The sequence below is a fragment of the Rutilus rutilus genome (genome assembly GCF_951802725.1).
Source record: "Rutilus rutilus genome assembly, chromosome: 4".
Taxonomy (NCBI): domain Eukaryota; kingdom Metazoa; phylum Chordata; class Actinopteri; order Cypriniformes; family Leuciscidae; genus Rutilus; species Rutilus rutilus.
Genome location: NC_140212.1, coordinates 6,024,126 through 6,042,169, shown reverse-complemented (window position 1 = coordinate 6,042,169; position 18,044 = coordinate 6,024,126). Strand labels below are relative to the sequence as shown.

The 18,044-nt window shown below is 36.7% G+C and overlaps 1 protein-coding gene across 4 annotated transcripts in view; it reads left to right on the top strand.

Annotated features, from left to right (window-relative positions):
• Window positions 1-18,044, top strand: part of chst11 (carbohydrate (chondroitin 4) sulfotransferase 11) — a 44,750-nt gene that overhangs the window by 3,021 nt on the left and 23,685 nt on the right. Inside the window, exon 2 of one of the 4 annotated variants that reach the window (XM_084406705.1) lies at window positions 15,810-15,841. The exons of the other annotated variants lie outside the window; for them this stretch is intronic. The gene's annotated coding sequence lies outside the window, so the exon portion shown is untranslated. The remainder of the gene's footprint in view (window positions 1-15,809; window positions 15,842-18,044) is intronic. 4 annotated transcript variants of the gene reach the window in all.

Below are 18,044 nucleotides of genomic sequence, written 5' to 3'. Positions count from 1 at the left end.
CAGTTCCAGCTCGTTGTTGTTGTTTTTTTCTGTGTCCATTTTTTTGGAGAGTGCATGTGCAGGATATCCTGTTTGTGTGATCTTGGTGGGTCCGTCCGTTGTTTTCCAAGCCATCAGCTTACACACACCCACATGCTTAAGCTGGTCCCAGAGAGATTTGGACACTGGTACAGCTGCAGAATGACAGATTTCAGAATAAATTTTTATAATATTCTGTAAAAATATGATGTATATACAGTATATGTATTATATACTGTTACATATATATATATATATATAAAATTCTGTAATAATATAACTAATACATTAAATACAATTTATTTAATTCATAATATAATAATTAAATAAACATTAATATTTTAAATTAAGAATATTTTATATAATATTCTTTCTTTCTTTAATATATTCTTAAAATATATTCTATAATATTCTCATTTTATTTAATTACAATAATATATTATTTATTTGTAATAATATCCAATATAATATTTTTTGTAATAATATAGCTGTAATAATAAATACATTTAAATAATATTATTTTAAGAATAGGCTAATATTATAATAATTGTAATAATTAAATAATTAAAATGAATTCAGAATATTTTTTTATTATATATTTTTCTGTAATTGTATTTAAAATATAAAAAAATATATATATAAATTAATATAATATTATTATAATTAATTAAAATAATATTACAGGAGAGGCTTGTTATAGTACAGCTGGAGTATCAACATTCGAGAATCAGTGTTATTCAGACACAAACAAATGATCCAAATAAGCTTCAAGCTAAATTGTTTTGCCTTTGTGACGTAAATGTAGAAGTGAGATACGGTTTGATTAATGGGCCTGATTCTCTTCACATTCTCCTCACTGCACTTGTTATTATTGCGCTGAGCCTCGTGTTCGAGCCAGAGATTGTGTCATTGGAGCCCACCAAAGCAATTTGGTTGATATCCATCTGCTGAAACGGATTGAATTTGTGGCTCACACTTCCTGGATTCATGTTTTTGGGCGGCATGCGAACATCTGCTGCTATCAAACCTGGCCCACACATGCCCTGATAAGCTTGTATCTTTGGAGAATGCCAACTGTATAGGAATACCCTGCATATCTGAGAGGCTTCCTTCTTCTTTGATTTCTGTTGATGTCGAAAGCCACGCCTGCAGGCAAACCGCCTCATGCTTTCTGCACATCTGTCCGCCTCTCCGATGGTTAATTGTTAAAGCCATATGTGTGAGATAAAAGGTGTGGTTTATGAGTCAGCCCATTAGGCTCAGCTTGCACCGTCTGCGGAGTGTTGTCGTGGGAGGAGCCGCGTCTTAATGATGGAAAACGGCATAAGTGTGTTTTACCAAATCCAACATCTGGATGCCAGCCACCCGCATCTGGAGGAAGCTGGAAGAATGAGCAGATCTCTGTGTATGGCTGATTATATCCTAAATCCCATAATAACTTTGCTTTTTTAGGAGCCGGTGCTTTAAATATTTTGGTAAAGTGAGTTTGTGTTGCGTGATTATGTGTTGCTCCTTTTTCGAATTTGATAATTACAGAGTTGTGGGGTCATGGTGTGTGCAGATCCCAGAAGAAGTGCTCCGAGGTTGCTCTTTTATAGCTGAGGAGAGATAAAGTTCTCGGATTCGCTATATATAAGTTGACTCGGTCTTGATTGTTTTCCTAAAAGTCCGTAGGAGAAATAAACAGACACACACAGACGAGACAGTTGTTGACGTACAGTAAAAGTACAGAGGTATAAAATGACTGCGTGTGCTGATATTTTTAACTTTGATGAAAAAAAGTTTGGGATCTTTTGTGCAGCGGGACTTCTAGGAGAAAGAAATGAGATTTGTTTTTGTTCCAATGGGCATAATGAAAAGTGTGTATGTGTTTGTGTGTGTGAGTGTCTCATTAGGGCCTTTGTCAGCCTGCTAGCTAGCAGCAGTCATTATGCACTATATAGTGTCAGCGCGTGCTGAATTGAGTGTGTTGTTGGCGAGAGTAGGCTATTGATAAGCATTGATCTTGCCGTATGACTTGAGCTCTAGACTGTTAATGGGAGAAGAGGGTCCTAACCACATTTGGCTATTGTTTATGCCTTGTTACCATGACGACGGGAAGATTTTTCATCTGTGACAGAATGAACAATGAAACCAATGAAGGGTTAAGAATGTCTAAGAAACACACACACACGCAAAAGACACAATTAGCTGAACACACCATGATTGGAACGTCTCATTGATGCTCCACACATATCAAATATCACAAAATGCTTCTTAGATCTTGGTTTGCTTTTGTGTTCTTTGGGTGAATCTCACAAAACTTGTTAAATACATGTCTGGGTCATATTTAACCATAACATAAAAAATAAAATAAAAAGGAAATTATATTTTGCCAAAAGGAAAATAGTTTTAGGATACATTTTGCATTGCATTTTCTTGACAATGAATCACCACCAATTCTCAATATAATGCAAAAAATCTCTTATTATCATATTATTATTATAATTTATTGCAGAATATTATAAATAATCTAAATGAAAGTATATAATATAATTAGTGCTGTTAAATCAATTAATCGTGATTAATCGCATCTAACATAAAAGTTTGTAAATACTTAACTGTATATGTATGTATGTATATATATACATACATACACACGCACATATATGTTTACAAACTTTTATGTTAGATGTAATTAATCACGATTAATCGCTTTGACAGCACTAATATAATATAATATAATATAATATAATAAAATATATTTATTATATTATATTTATATATACAATATTACCATTGAAATGTATATTTATATTAAAGTATTTATTGTACAGAATTTGATTTAATAATGGGATGATGGGGGGAATTCTAAACAAGAAAATAATGTCACATTGCAAAATATATATATACTGTATATATTTATTCCTTTTAATTATTGGTTCTGAAATACGACCTATACTTTTCTTTGTGAAATTCAGCGCTGCAGGTACAGTTTTTTACAATCAGACTATTTAAGCAAGTCTGGGGATTTGTTCAGAATTAATTACGTTCTTTAAAAGAGCTAAAGTGAATTATGGTTTTTAATAAGGACGACGGTTTGACTGTGCATGCCTATGCTTTCAGGAGGGGTGTGTATTTATACAGACTTCTCCTGATTATTGTGTAAAAATGGCCGTTAATAAGAGTTATCTATCACTATCCGCTATAGTTCTAAACAAGCATACTTGTCTTAAACACTCACATTTATATATGTGCATAAGAGGTTGATTTGTTCTAGCAATACTTGATTGCTCATCCTGTCCATTGATTAAAACATATTTATCAGTGCTGCAGGCCAAAGGAAAGAGAGAGGACCAAAGAGAACATTAGACAGAGACAAAGAAAAGAGCGAACTCGAGTGAGAAAATATGCGACGGCGGAGAAATACCACATTTCACGGGGTGTAAGCGATCACCATGGAAACAGCGGCATGTATGATGTGTGTTTTAGGGGGATGGGGTGTGAGAGTGTAAACAGGTGTTCACACGTGTGTGTGTGTGTGTGTGTGTGTGTGTGTGTTAGCGGTATGGACGCTTTTCTTTTGTATGTTTGTAAGCATGTGGACATGAAGGCTCACTCCCCTGAATAATAAGATGATGGGTGGATACAGTGGGAATCCATAGCTATTAATAAAAAGTTTATTTATCCAGTTTAATCCCTCTTCTGCACTGAAATAAAATGAAGCAGTGAGCAATTGCATGGGGCCTAAAAATACACATTACAGTTGATATGAGTGCAGAACGGATGTGAAGAAGAGAAAGCAAAACAGAAATCAAGAGAGCGTGTAGCGCATGCATGCACAGTGTTGGGACAGAATCATTAAAAATTGGGTGTATAAGCATACACATATACCCGGCTTAACAAGATTATTGGTTACTATTTAAGTAAATGTATATTTTACCACCATTTAAAATTACTCTTTTTTTTGCCCACTTAGACTACTCATTTCTGTACCACAAGTTTTACTAAAACAATATTGAAGGTTTCCCTGAACACTCCCCTCATCTGCCATTGGTTGGACAAACTGATAGTCCCTCCCCCTAACTAACGACCCATTGATTGAGCCATTTTAACATCCAAAAATATGTCTAATTTGAAAACATCATCACGTTAAACAGCAAATTTCTAAGAAGTTCTTGGAGTAACAAGGAGGCACCACCATTGCTTTTATACGCCAGTTCAAGTAACAAATAAGTAATATTGAGTAAGTTTTAGATTTTAGACGAAATATTGGCCGTTACTTCGTCTTTTTTTGCTCCTCTTAACAAAAATATTTGAGAACATGGTAGAAGCATTTCATTCTGAATGAATCCGTGTTTTTGAACAAAACAGTTAAGTGAATGGTTCAGTGACTCATTCATAAAGACAGAGGCTGCGTCTGAAATCGCATACTTCCCAACTATATAGTAGGCGAAAAACAGTATGTGACAAAAGAAGCGTGTCCGAATTCACAGTACTCATAAAAGGAAAAAGTACCCGGATGACGTACTTCTTCCAGCGAAATTCTAAAGTGTGCATACGATGAACAGTGAAACTGATGCTGGTAGGTCACATGATAATGACAACATAGCGAATGTAGTACGTTCAGATTAGATTTACACACTCATACTATACAGAACATACTTTTTTAGCGGTCGTGAAGCAATTACTTATTCAAAATAAGTACATACTCAAGAGAGTATGCCATTTTGTTCGCAGCCAGTCACTTGTTTCGTTCCTGAATGAATCATTGTTGAACAAATTGGTTGAGTGACTGATTCAGTGACACACCCATAAGTATGCTTATAGTAACTTGTTTCATTCCTGAATGAATCGTTGTTGAACAAATTGGTTGAGTGACTGATTCAGTGACTCACTCATAAGTATAGGAACTTGTTTCATTTCTGAATGAATCATTGTTGAACAAATTGGTTGAGTGACTGATTCAGTGACTCACTCATAAGTATAGTAACTTGTTTCATTTCTGAATGAATCGTTGTTGAACAAATTGGTTGAGTGACTGATTCAGTGACTCATTCATAAGTATAGGAACTTGTTTCATTTCTGAATGAATCATTGTTGAACAAATTGGTTGAGTGACTGATTCAGTGACTCACTCATAAGTATAGGAACTTGTTTCATTTCTGAATGAATCATTGTTGAACAAATTGGTTGAGTGACTGATTCAGTGACTCACTCATAAGTATAGTAACTTGTTTCATTTCTGAATGAATCGTTGTTGAACAAATTGGTTGAGTGACTGATTCAGTGACTCATTCATAAGTATAGGAACTTGTTTCATTTCTGAATGAATCATTGTTGAACAAATTGGTTGAGTGACTGATTCAGTGACTCACTCATAAGTATAGTAACTTGTTTCATTTCTGAATGAATCGTTGTTGAACAAATTGGTTGAGTGACTGATTCAGTGACTCACTCATAAGTATAGGAACTTGTTTCATTTCTGAATGAATCATTGTTGAACAAATTGGTTGAGTGACTGATTCAGTGACTCACTCATAAGTATAGTAACTTGTTTCATTTCTGAATGAATCGTTGTTGAACAAATTGGTTGAGTGACTGATTCAGTGACTCATTCATAAGTATGCTTATAGTAACTTGTTTCATTCCTGAATGAATCGTTGTTGAACAAATTGGTTGAGTGACTGATTCAGTGACTCACTCATAAGTAAAGTAACTTGTTTCATTTCTGAATGAATCGTTGTTGAACAAATTGGTCGAGTGACTGATTCAGTGACTCACTCATAAGTATAGTAACATAGTTTCATTCCTGAATGAATCAGCGTGTTTGAATTAACCGAATTGACAGTAAGTATAATGATAACTAAAGTTTAAAGACCAAAACTATAACGCAAACAACACAGAGGAACAATATTGTTGGAATCACTTTCAGAACAATTTTTTGCAGCTGATGATAAAAACATTGACAGCCAATCAGAATCGACGTGACTTTAAAGTGCTTGAGCATTTTAGAGAGGTAGACATAACTGCAGTGCATACTTATAATAAACAGAATGTGTGTGTTTGTGACAATGTTGACGGTCCTGGTATAATTTGCATCGAGTGTGACTCTTCTTGGTTTGACTAATGTCACCCCCACCCCCCGAGGCTATTTTAAGATCTCACTGTTGCATAGTCCTCTTCTAGTCTGTAATTTTGTGGTATGTGTATGTGTGTGTGTGTGTATTTCAGTTACTTTAAAACCATACCATTTTGCTTTGAGAAAAGGGAAGAGGAACTTTAGCAGTAACATGAATGCTATTTAGTGAACAGATCGTATTGCACGTGGAAGTGTGTGTGTGTGTGTTTGAGTGAATAATAGTGCTGTATAGAGCGTCTCACTCACAGCATAAGTGCAAAGCCTGGACAAAGTCTGATTATTAAGAAGTATCAATGCTGTTGCTGTTCGCTTTTCTAATTCACATTTTTAGTACATTTTCTTGGTTTCAAAAGTACGCCCTTGGTCGAGACATGAAGACATCCCATAAGTGTACTTCCTTTTCATGTTCCCATGGCAACAGTTCCAGCGGCCCTTAGTGGGCTTTTTGGTAAGATGTAGCGGGTGATTTACGGGCCTGGTTTTCTGAGCATGCTCCAAATAGTAACGCAAGACAAAGAGCCAAAACAGTGCGAAACACTGCTCTCTCAGACAGCATCGCACGGCAGTTCACTGCTCCATACTCAATGCTCATTCACATACATAAAGCTGATTGTTCTCTGGTTTTGTCTCATAAAAGCAGACATTGTTTAAAATCATCTACAGGTTTATTTCATGGAGTGTTAAATATGAGCACTATTCTGTTTTGTGCATCCTTTATTTGTTGTCATCTGCTTTATAGGGCTTTCACAATTATGACTTTTCCGCTGAGGATGAATTCTGAGGATTAATACAAATCATTGTGATTAATTATTTATTGTCTTTTTGTTCATGCCATTTAAATGTATGATAAGAAATGTATAAATTCTCATAATCAAATATTTGCAAACAAATATTGCGCTGGGTAGCCTATTACATTTTTTTATTTGTTTTTAAATAAACTGAAATTAAAATATTAATAAATATCACAATGATTCATGCCATTTACATCTATCATATGAAATGTATAAATTATCATAATCAAACATTTGCAAACAAATATTACACTGGGTACAATTACATTATTATTTCTTTTTTTAAATAAACTTACATTAAAATATTAATAAATATTACAATATTTATACTTTCCATTCACTCTGTTGATTTTTGGAACCTAGCCAACCCAAATATGATAGTAAATTATTATTATTATTAATACAATTTCGAATATTATTTTTTAAATGAAATGTTCATTAATATTTTCTGTCATGATTTTAGTAAAAATAACTATTATTATGATTTTTATTATTAGTATTATTATATTTGGAATATTATTGTTTAAATTATATTGTTATTTTTTATTAATGTTGTTTTAAATTTGTGTTAATAATATTTGGATTATTATTTTTTAAGTGATATTTTCATTAATATTGTTTAATAATAATAATAATAATAATGATGTTTCAATTATATTGTCATTTTATTAATATTAACAAACTTTTGTGACGTAGCATTTCATTAGTCTTACACAGTGCCTGTAACGGCCAAATATATTTGGGATGCTTGTGAAATAAAGTCAGCCTAGAGCATTTTGGGTTCACAATGCATGTTAAAAGTGAAAAGAGTCAAAAGGAGCCTCTGTAGATTTCAGGCTATACGTGTTTGGAATGTAAAGTGCAGAACAAATCGCAGTTATTTCAAAAGATCACATATAGCCATATATAATTGATAACACTGTAAAGAACAACAATTGTAACATTTGTCAAGGTGAGCAGAGCACCAGAGGGAGAGGAGATTCAGACTGGAAAATGCTTGAACCGCACTTGTAATTTGGAGGTCGTCTGATTTAATGAAGCTAATTAAAGGTGTAAGTGGGTGATCTAATCAAAGCGCACTCTAAACAGAAGGACTGTGGATGTGAGAGGCCCATCAGTCTGACCCCCAATCCCCCCCCCCGTGCTGAGCAGTAATGGTACGCTCCAGTGTAATGGACTCGACCGCGTGGTCTCTGGGGTGGGATCGGTCGGTGAGCACATTATTTGGGTTGCTCTATCGTTTCCTCTTTTCCTCATGCCACTCTCAGTCTAAAACATTCATGAGGTTCCTCGGGTCAAATCGGTACCAGTCTCGTGCAGATAGACCGTGACTAACAGCATAAGGCCGCCCACTTAGACAGGAAGACAACATCTGACACACATGAAAAGCTTGCAGCCAACTGCAATCTGTTGTTTTTAGGTGCCGTTTAGGGGCGGCTTTACAGTGAAACGAGTTGTGTGCATAAAAAATGTGTGATAAAAGAATAAAAAAGATTGCAATACATGCTTGCGAGGATTGTAAACGTGTGCATGCTGTAGCCTCTCATTACAGTGTGGTGAAGAAGACTGTGTATTATGGCCATACATTGAGTCATGTTTTGACACTGCAGAAGGAAGAGAGCTGGGTTTTAAACAGCTCAGAGGTGATGATTGAAGTCACGCTGTGGCTGAAGTGTTGTAGTGTCATTTGTCTTCTGAGCATCTGGCAGACGGCTGTTTGCTTCTCCATATCTAACCATACATTAGACCTCCACTGGTTCCTGCTGATTATAGATCTTCTGCTGCTCTGAATGGTGCAGTCTCAGTTAACAGGGGGTTTAGCTTCAGATTTGGACACTGTGGGTCTGAATTTAATCAGTTTCTATTTGTTGTTTTTCTGTCCTGCAGCCTCTGTTTGCTTATCTTCTATTCTCCTTCTTCTCCTCCTCCTTCGTCTTTAAGGGTGTGTCATACGGAATTAGAGGTTTGTGGTGGAAGCGTGTTTGAGAGAGGAGAAACTCTGACCTAGCAGCTATAAATAGAGCCTGGCTTGCTTCACAAAGAGAGTTAGAATATATACTGCACTATACAGTAAGTGTTCCAGCCTGAATTCAGTTTTTAATTATCTTTTGGACATGCTAATCACTTACAATGATCCAGTTCTGTCCAACGATGAATAGGAATGATGAAGCATGTTGGAAATAGCTTAAAAATGAAAAATGTACAGTTGTTACCTTAATGTCAGCATGATCTTTGCTGTTTACAACCCATTTTGCTTCCATAATGAGACATATTTTTGAGTGAAACAAGAAAAAATGTGGGATGGGACGTGATTTTATCCATCAGGAAGTGACTGGATAATGAAAAATGGCCAATTTGGCAAATGGTTAATCTAATTGCCTACACAATCAACTGTAAGTGACATCAGCGTTAAAAGAGAGTTGTTTCAGAGGATTAATTTGATTATTTTATGTAATTATAGAATTGTATTATTATTATTATTATTTTTTTTTTTTATTTTTTTTGAGTTTAAAGAGCTATATCTACTTGACCTGACCCTTTTGGGTGTTAGGTTGTTTCAGTCATATTAAACATAATTTTTGACTTGAATAAAATAAGTTGATTTAGATGTTAACACATTAAACAATACCCAACAAAGTTTTTTTTTTTTTTTTTGTGTTATGAAAATCAGCAGCCACACTGAAATTCAATCCATCATGTGTGAAGGAGACAAAATGTAGATCTCTTTAATGACAGAACATCCTTAAATGGAGACTAAATGCTTTTTAATGCCTACGGGGACCATGCTCTTCTAACACACCACAACATTATACAGCTCAGTTAGATGCTTTTATTTTAATTGCTGAGTCTAGTTTTGAGAGATGTATTTACATTTTGAAGCTATTTTCTGAACATCCATTTAAAGTGATTTATTCCATTTCTGCCTCATTCTTAATCTGTAAAAGCCACTGAGATGGGCGGTATACATGTTAGGCAAGCAAATTTGGTGAGAGATGGATATGTTTGGAGAGAGGCATATTGATTAAAGGGTCACATTCATGCACTCCGCTCTCTAAAACTTATGGTGCGTAAACACTTCAGAGAGTTTATCAGATACCTCATTTTTGCTTCAAAGAGCTTAAGTATCCATCATTTTATTTCCCAGAGTCCCTGGTATAAACAAACGTCTGCCATCTGCCAGGTTTGCAGCTTGATGTCACCCGGAGTGTTGTCAGATGTGGTTAGCTGTTGTGTTCCCCAACAATATTGTCCACAATGACCTGAAATCAAAAGTAGTTACAGAGAGGAGAAGTTACATCAGAATAAGAAAGAGAGAATGCGATACCAAAGTTCATGTCTCAAGTCTCAAAAATAACTTTTTTTCCCCCCCGAAACCACATGACTTTGTTTTTCTGTGGAAAACTGAGCAAACTAAGCTAATGAATCAGAATTTTTGAATGAAACAGTGAAGTGAATGATTCAGTAATTGAATATTAAAGGGTTAGTTCACCCAAAAATGAAAATTCTGTCAGTAATTACTCACCTCGAGTCTTTTCACGTAGTATAACTGCGCAGCGCATCTGTGTTGTACGCCACACGTATAGGCTCACTATTGGCCGACGCTGGTCATGTGTGTGATGCGTGTGACGTGCAACACAGATGCGCTGCGCAGTTATACTACGTGAAAAGACTCGAGGCCCAGAGAGAAGGAAATGAAAAGTGGAATAAAGTCGTTATTTTTGTTTTGTTTTTGCGCACAAAAAGTATTCTCGTCGCTTTATAAACTTAAGATTGAGCCACTGGAGTCACTTGGACTATATTAACGATGTCTTTAATGCATTTTCTGGGCCAGCAAGTTATGGGGCCCTATCTTGCACCCAGCGCAATTGACTTTGTACACCGACGCATGTATCATTCCTATTTTGCACGTCGGTTAACTAAGAAATACACTTGCGCTTCCCGGGGCGGTTCAGCGCAAAGAGGAGGCGTGTTCCGGCACAAACGTTCCCTCATGCTATTTTACAGGTTTAGAAAACAATTGCGCCACTGACCGAAAAATAACAGTTTAAAGTCAGTGGCGCGTTGCGCATGTTATTCAAATGCTATTTTAAGGGCGCATGCTTGGCCTTAATCAATGTAGCGTATGCACAACGTGCATACACTTTGATTCTCTCATCTACACACAGACGCAGCAGTTATTTTTGCAAATCATACATTATTACGATAGATAGATAGATAGATAGACATTTTATTATAAAAGCATACATCTAGCTTACACATTTACCCAAATTATCATACGCCTGTTTAACCGAAGTTAATTTGGGTGTGTTTCTCCATCCCCAACGTCCCTGACGAGAACGTCGGTCTCCTCGGCCTTGAACCGCTCCTGTCGTGCGCCTGGCAAATCCGCCGTTATAATAGGAATCCGCTTTAGAACAAGCGCGCCTGCTCTTAAAGGGAATGTGAGATGTCGCTCTGATTGGTTTATTTCACGTTACGCCCAAACCACACCTATGAATAATGAAGCTACTTCAGACCAACCCCTTTTAGATTTGCGCCGGGCGCAAGAGTCATTTATCCCGCCGGGAAAATAGCAACAGCGCCAAGACCCGCCCACAAAGTTACTTGCGCTTTGCCACTTGCGTTTCAGATCGTTAAAATAGGGCCCATAGTGTCTTAGAAGCCTATGGAGGAGTGATCCAGCTCTCAGATTTAATAAAAAAAATCTTAATTTGTGTTCCGAAGATGAACGAAGGTCTTACGGGGTTGGAACAACATGAGGGTGAGTAATTACTGACAGAATTTTCATTTTTGGGTGAACTAACCCTTTAAAGTTGCTGCGTCTCCAAGCAATGTTTCTGAGAGTTTTGGAATGAAACGGTTAAGTGATCGATTCAATATTTGGATATAAGATTTGCCACATTTCCAAGCAAAACACAGCAAATGTCGGTAGTATTTAGTTTCTGAATGAATCTACGTTTGTGAAGGAATCCGTTAAGTTGCTAATGATTCAATGATTCACTCATAAAGACTTGAATCTTTTCTGAATGATTCAGTGTTTTTGAATGAATATGTTGAGCAAATGATTCAGTGATTCACTTGTAGAGAGTCTACAATGAAACACTTCTCCTCTGCCATAGTTTTCACATCTTGAGGCACCATATTTACATGTGATTCTATTATCATATTTAGATGTGTGTTTGGGTGAACTACTGTATAACCTGCCCTAACGCTTCAAAGCTTTGTGTGAGAAGCACAAGTCTTTGATCACTATACAGATAAAATGAAGCTTCTGAGCTCTTGCAGTTGAAATGACAATGGCTGTAGACAAGTGTCTGTTTCCTATTCGCCAAACCAGGATGTCTTTGTTCCTATGGGAATGCTTTGGCTGTAGTTGGGAAATGACAATGACTACAGGCCGCATTTCAACTATCTTTTTCTTTTTTCTTTTTTTTCCCCCCTCTCTCTTCTCTTTAGCTGACACAAGCACTTCCTTACGTCTTCGAGACTAGCTAATTACCCACATGGGCACACAGAGCGGTGCTTAGCGTTGGCCTGGAAACGCTCTTGACAACCCACCGATGATTTTAAGCTTTATTGCATCATCAATGATGTCAGAAAGTATAATCATTCTTAACCTCAGGATCTATACGAGACTCCCGTGGACATTACACAGCAAAGTCAAGAGGGAAAGATTTCAAATGTGGGAAGTCATATCGTAGTCTTTCTTGAAAGGTGAGAGGTTCGGCTGATTGGATCGATAATAATTGCATATGCAGACCACAAAAGGTCACCTATGTTGTCTTATTGTTATTTTATGAGGTCAGCGTGTGTTTGGAAACCTCTCGTCATCATCTGTGTGTGTGTGTGGTCTGTGACTGTGAGGGAATGCACTGTATTGTTTGACTGTCTCTTGTGTTTTGTTTTGATGGATGGAGCCTTTGAGTGGCAGATGGCTCTCCAGCCTGCAGACGTGTTATCACACACCAGGGGGTCCACACACACAAACACAACAACACAACTCAGTGCATTAGACCACCAACATGTCCACTTCTTTAACTGAGGGGAGGGTTTTCCCCTTTTCATTTACTATATATGGCGCTTTCCACAAGCAGGGTACAAAATAAAGCTTAAGAAGTCTTAAAAATCAAGTGTGTAATTTTTGTGCCACTGGCATCACCAATGACTGTTTACTTATTTTTTTTATAGGGAACAAATTACACACTACAGCTTTAACATTCAAAAAATGTTGTTTGTTCACCTCATAAATATTTTATGAGCTGTGTTAGTTTCTCTTTCAATGCTGTTGTACCTTTCAAAATGTACCTTTTTCTGTGGGATTTCATTATTTTCAAGAAATAAACCTAAATATAAACATGAAATAAATAAAACATCAAAATGGGTATGCTAAACTCACTGGGGCTATGTAATTTGGGATAAAATAAAATATCAAAATGAAATGAAATAAAAATATTCAACAAATAAAATAAAATAATAAAATATTAATATTCAAATACATTTAATATTTATTTATATAATAAAAAAATTTTGTGTAATGTATTAAACATTTAAATGTATTAAAAATATGTAAAAGTGTATTTAATAATAGTTTATTTTGTATTTACTAAGTAAATTTACTATGCATTAAATTTGACACACACACACACACAAATAAAATCTCTAAACAACTTGGGATTTGATATCTTTAAAAATATTGAAACGCTAATTTGCACATGCCATATTTAAAGGGATAGTACACCCAAAAATTGAAATTCTCTCATTACTTTCCCGACTTTCGTTCATCTTCGGAACACAAATGAAGATATAAAATAATAAAATCTGAGCCAGTTCTTCACTCTCCATTGACAGCTAAGCAACTACCACTTTGACACTTTAAAAAGAGATCATAAAACTAATCCATATGAACCAAAAGGTTTAGCCCAAGAGACACAAGACATGATTGCTTTATGATGAACAGATTGAATTTAGGCTTTTATTCACATATAAACATCAGCGAACATAAACAGAAGCTCAACCGAACCTGCTTGACACGCGAGAAAAAACCTTATTGGTTCTTACAGAAGCTCAAACATGCTGCGTAACACGAGAATGAAGTTTTAAAATCACTTTATGAACTGTTTGATAGTTGCGCAGCTGTTTATGGAGGAACATATCTCGCTCAGATTTAATAAAAATATCTTCATTTGTGTTTCGAAGGTGAACGAAACGACATGAGGGTGAGTAAATGATGACAGAAATGACATTTTTGTGTGAACTATACCTTTAATGACAGTGCATGCATAGTATAATAAGGAATCAGTGTGTTTGTAGCTGATGCTGATTCAGCTCAGATGGTCAAGCTCTGGATCTGGGCAGCCAAACTCAGTCATTAGCCATCAATTTGTCTGATTATGATCTGCTTCTTACTACCATTGCCATCTTGTTTGTCTGTGAGAGAGTATCTGATTGAGTATCTTCTTCCATCAGAGTTTGCAGGTCACCTTTAAATCTGATAGCATCTTGACAGTGAGTTAGGGCCGAATTACTGCATGTGTTCGTGTTTTTGAATAATCTTTGAATCTATGTTTTGTGTGTTTTGCATAACTCTGTTGTTTTTGGCCTAGAGTTGCAGGACAGATGACACCTGCAATGCAGATCAAATCAGCAGAGGAAAATATTAGCAGGAAATATATGAATACGAAAGTGCTTTCGGTGACATCCGTATCCCGTTGTTTGTGAGTTTGAAGGACGTGAAGCCATTTTTCTCTGCCTGTCTTCAAGGTGACACGTTTGTCAGCTGGTTTCAGATGTAATGTGATCTGAGGGACAATATGGACGGATGGAGACGCAGAGGGAAGAACGAGACGAATGAATAATGACAGCCTGGGTCGGCCAAAGAGAAAGCGTGTGTACATTCATTTTGCACGAGGACAGTGATACAAAGATGATGAGGGACAGAACAGGAAATGAAAGGATGCAGATTCGTCTCAAGGAAGAGTTTGGATAATGAATTCAGTTCTGTGTGTGTGTGTGTGTGTGTCCACATTCAGTATGCAATTAGAGTGCTGTGTCGGCATCACGACGCCAGGATGCTGACGCGCTCATAAAAAGCCCCACAAACAACTCAGATACACACACAGCAGAGGTCCGGTGAAGTATGATGCAGTTAGTAGTCATATTCACGACTCTGGGTCGGCTTCTGCCAAAATTGTGGGGAACAAATATCCCCTCAAGGAGAGTAAAAGTTGTAATCACTTACAATGGAAGACAAGCAAACAGTCCCCATGAGGAAAACGCCTAAATAAACAGACTAAATAATGCCTTAATGGAGGTTTTCTGTGAAGGTTAGGGGATAAAAACATCATTAGCTCAGTATAAAACCAATAGAAGTCAATGGAAAGTCCCCAATATATGACAGAAAATAACAAACATGGGCTATTAGACTCCAATCTCCCAGCTTTTTAGCTCTGATTCAACGTTCTTGACCTACAATCCAGGTTGCAGACGCAGAGATGACCACTTTTACAGCACTCACCCACACATCAACTCACACACCCCTCTGATGAAATATAGTAGGAGACCTTGACAAACACATCTTAACTTGTCTGACTAAGTGTATAGCCAGACATATGGGTGAAGAGACTCTTTATTTTGTGGTTTCTGACTTAATCAGTCATCTGAGGTGAAGGAAACACTTTGAATTTATATACAGACACCGTAAAGGGGTAGTTCACCCAAAATGAGCATTCACCCTCATGTTTTTCCAGACCTGTATGACTTTCTTTCTTCTGTGGAACACAAAAGTGTCTTTTTTTTTTTTTTTTTTTGTCCAATGAAAGTCAATTATTGTTTTGGACTTTCATCATATGTTTCAAAATATGTTCTTTTGTGTTTCGCAGAAGGAAAGAGACACATTTGGAACGACATTAGGGTAAGTAAATGAGAATTTACATTTTTGGGTGAACTGTCCCTTTAAGAACAACTCTAACACAACACATACACTACGTTTGTCTGGTAATTGTTAGCACTTTTCACATCTGTAAAAGTGGATTAGGCTGAACCTCTCTGACAAAAGACCTTAATGCAACACACACACACACACACACACACACACACACACACACACACACACTCGAGCTCGTTCATTAAGTCATATGTGAATGGGAAAGATCATCCTGTGGTTGTCTGGGTGCAGTGAGTCAGAATATTTCATTTTGAGTTCCCACACACACTCCTGACTACTTCAGTAATGTGGTTTAAGTTGTTTGATCAGATTAAGAAAATATAAAATAGAACATTTCATTGCTGAACTTTCTGCAATGCTAATATATTCTTCATTTTCTGCTGTCTTTTAAAGACTCTCGTTGCCATCGTAGTAATTGTTATTGGAAAAATAACAAAATTATAATTAGAGAATTAAATGCCTGAGCAAAAGAGAAATGAGAAAATGGCAGCAAAGTTAATCGGAGAAAGTGGACAATCTGCCCAGATGTCCGTGTCTGGCGGGAAGCAAACACACACTTCCTCTCAGTCCATGTACACACACACACACACACACACACACACACACACACACACACACACACACAATCAGTCCTTATCAGTCGCTGATTAATGAAGTCACCCATACACATTGTAAATATTGAACTCTTAGTGGAAAGCTAATTCAAACCATAATGAGATTGAAGCCTTGTCTCTTTCCACAAGGAAAAAATTATGAATAAACTGGACTCTTACAAAAAAGCAATGTACCATGAGGGTATCAGATGGTAATAACATGTTACTTTGATATATATATACATAGTATTTAGATGATACTCCAAGGTACTTTAAAAAATACCATGAAAAAAACCATGGCATTTTCATGGGACAAGTCAAAAAAAAAAAAAAAAGGCATTTCCATTGGACATCTCCAAGAAACATGCCATTTCCATAGTAGACCTAAAAAAAAAAACCATGGCGTTTCCATGAGACAAGTCCAAAAACACATGGTATTTCCATGGGACATGTCCAAAAACACATGGTATTTCAATGGGATATGCCCCACCCACTAAAACATGCCATTTCTATTGGACAAGTAAAAACAAAGCAAAAAAAACCATGGCATTTCAATGGGACATGCCCTCCCAAAAAAACATGGCTTCTCACTTACCACAATAATGCACTTTTGCGCTTTTATTAATTATTCAGCATATCCATGTTAATTAAATTTCACTTTCATTTGATTGAGAGACTCTTTTACTAATGGGAAATGGTTCAAAGTGAAATAAAAATCTGGCTGTGTTTTTGTGTGTTGGCGGGGATCTGATGGCCTGCATTTGTCCAAATGGAGCCCTGTCATCTTTATTGACTAAAAACATCTTTTTTTATTACTGACTGTGATTTTATGAGTGAGTGCATTTTAGTTGAAGTCTGACTTATGGCTTTGTGTGCTCAGAGCGGTGATAAGGGAACCGATTTGTTTTAGAGTATGTTACGGGTAGATAGAAACAGATTAATCCTCCGGTATACCATAATCCTCGGCTGATGGATGGCTGCAGATATGAGACCATGTGATCATGGCTCGGAGGAAACCATCCTGCTGGGAATGAGCAGTGCAAGGTCATGTGTACAGCTGGGCTAGTTAATAATCCAAAGTTTTTATATGCAGCTATTTCTCTGTTTCAGGATCTACATATTAGTGCTGTTCATTGGCTGTAAACTGTGTTTAGGAGGCTAAAGCATTCCTTGCTTTGCTCATTTAGTTTTCTGATTTCCCTTAGGACTAAACAAGATCTCTGTGCCTCAGGTTCTTTAGTTTCCCGGCTCTCCGGAATAAAACATTGCCATTAGATCCTCATCCATCAGCGGTGAGACATTTCATCAATGCACAGCCTCAGATCTTCACAGTTTAATATTCATAAAGCTGGCCACTACATGGTTTGTCTCAAACAATGGCTAACTGTATGATGAAGCGGGTGAGCTGAAGGTCACGCAGCGGAGCGGAGAGCGGGGGGGCAGGTGCTGTGCCACCGTCAGTGGTGTTGTCAGCATATGGCAAATTACAGCAGGTGTGTGTCCAATGGACCACCAATTTAATAACAGCAAGATCCACATGGACGCAGGTGGGATAATTTTAGGCGATGTTCAGGCAG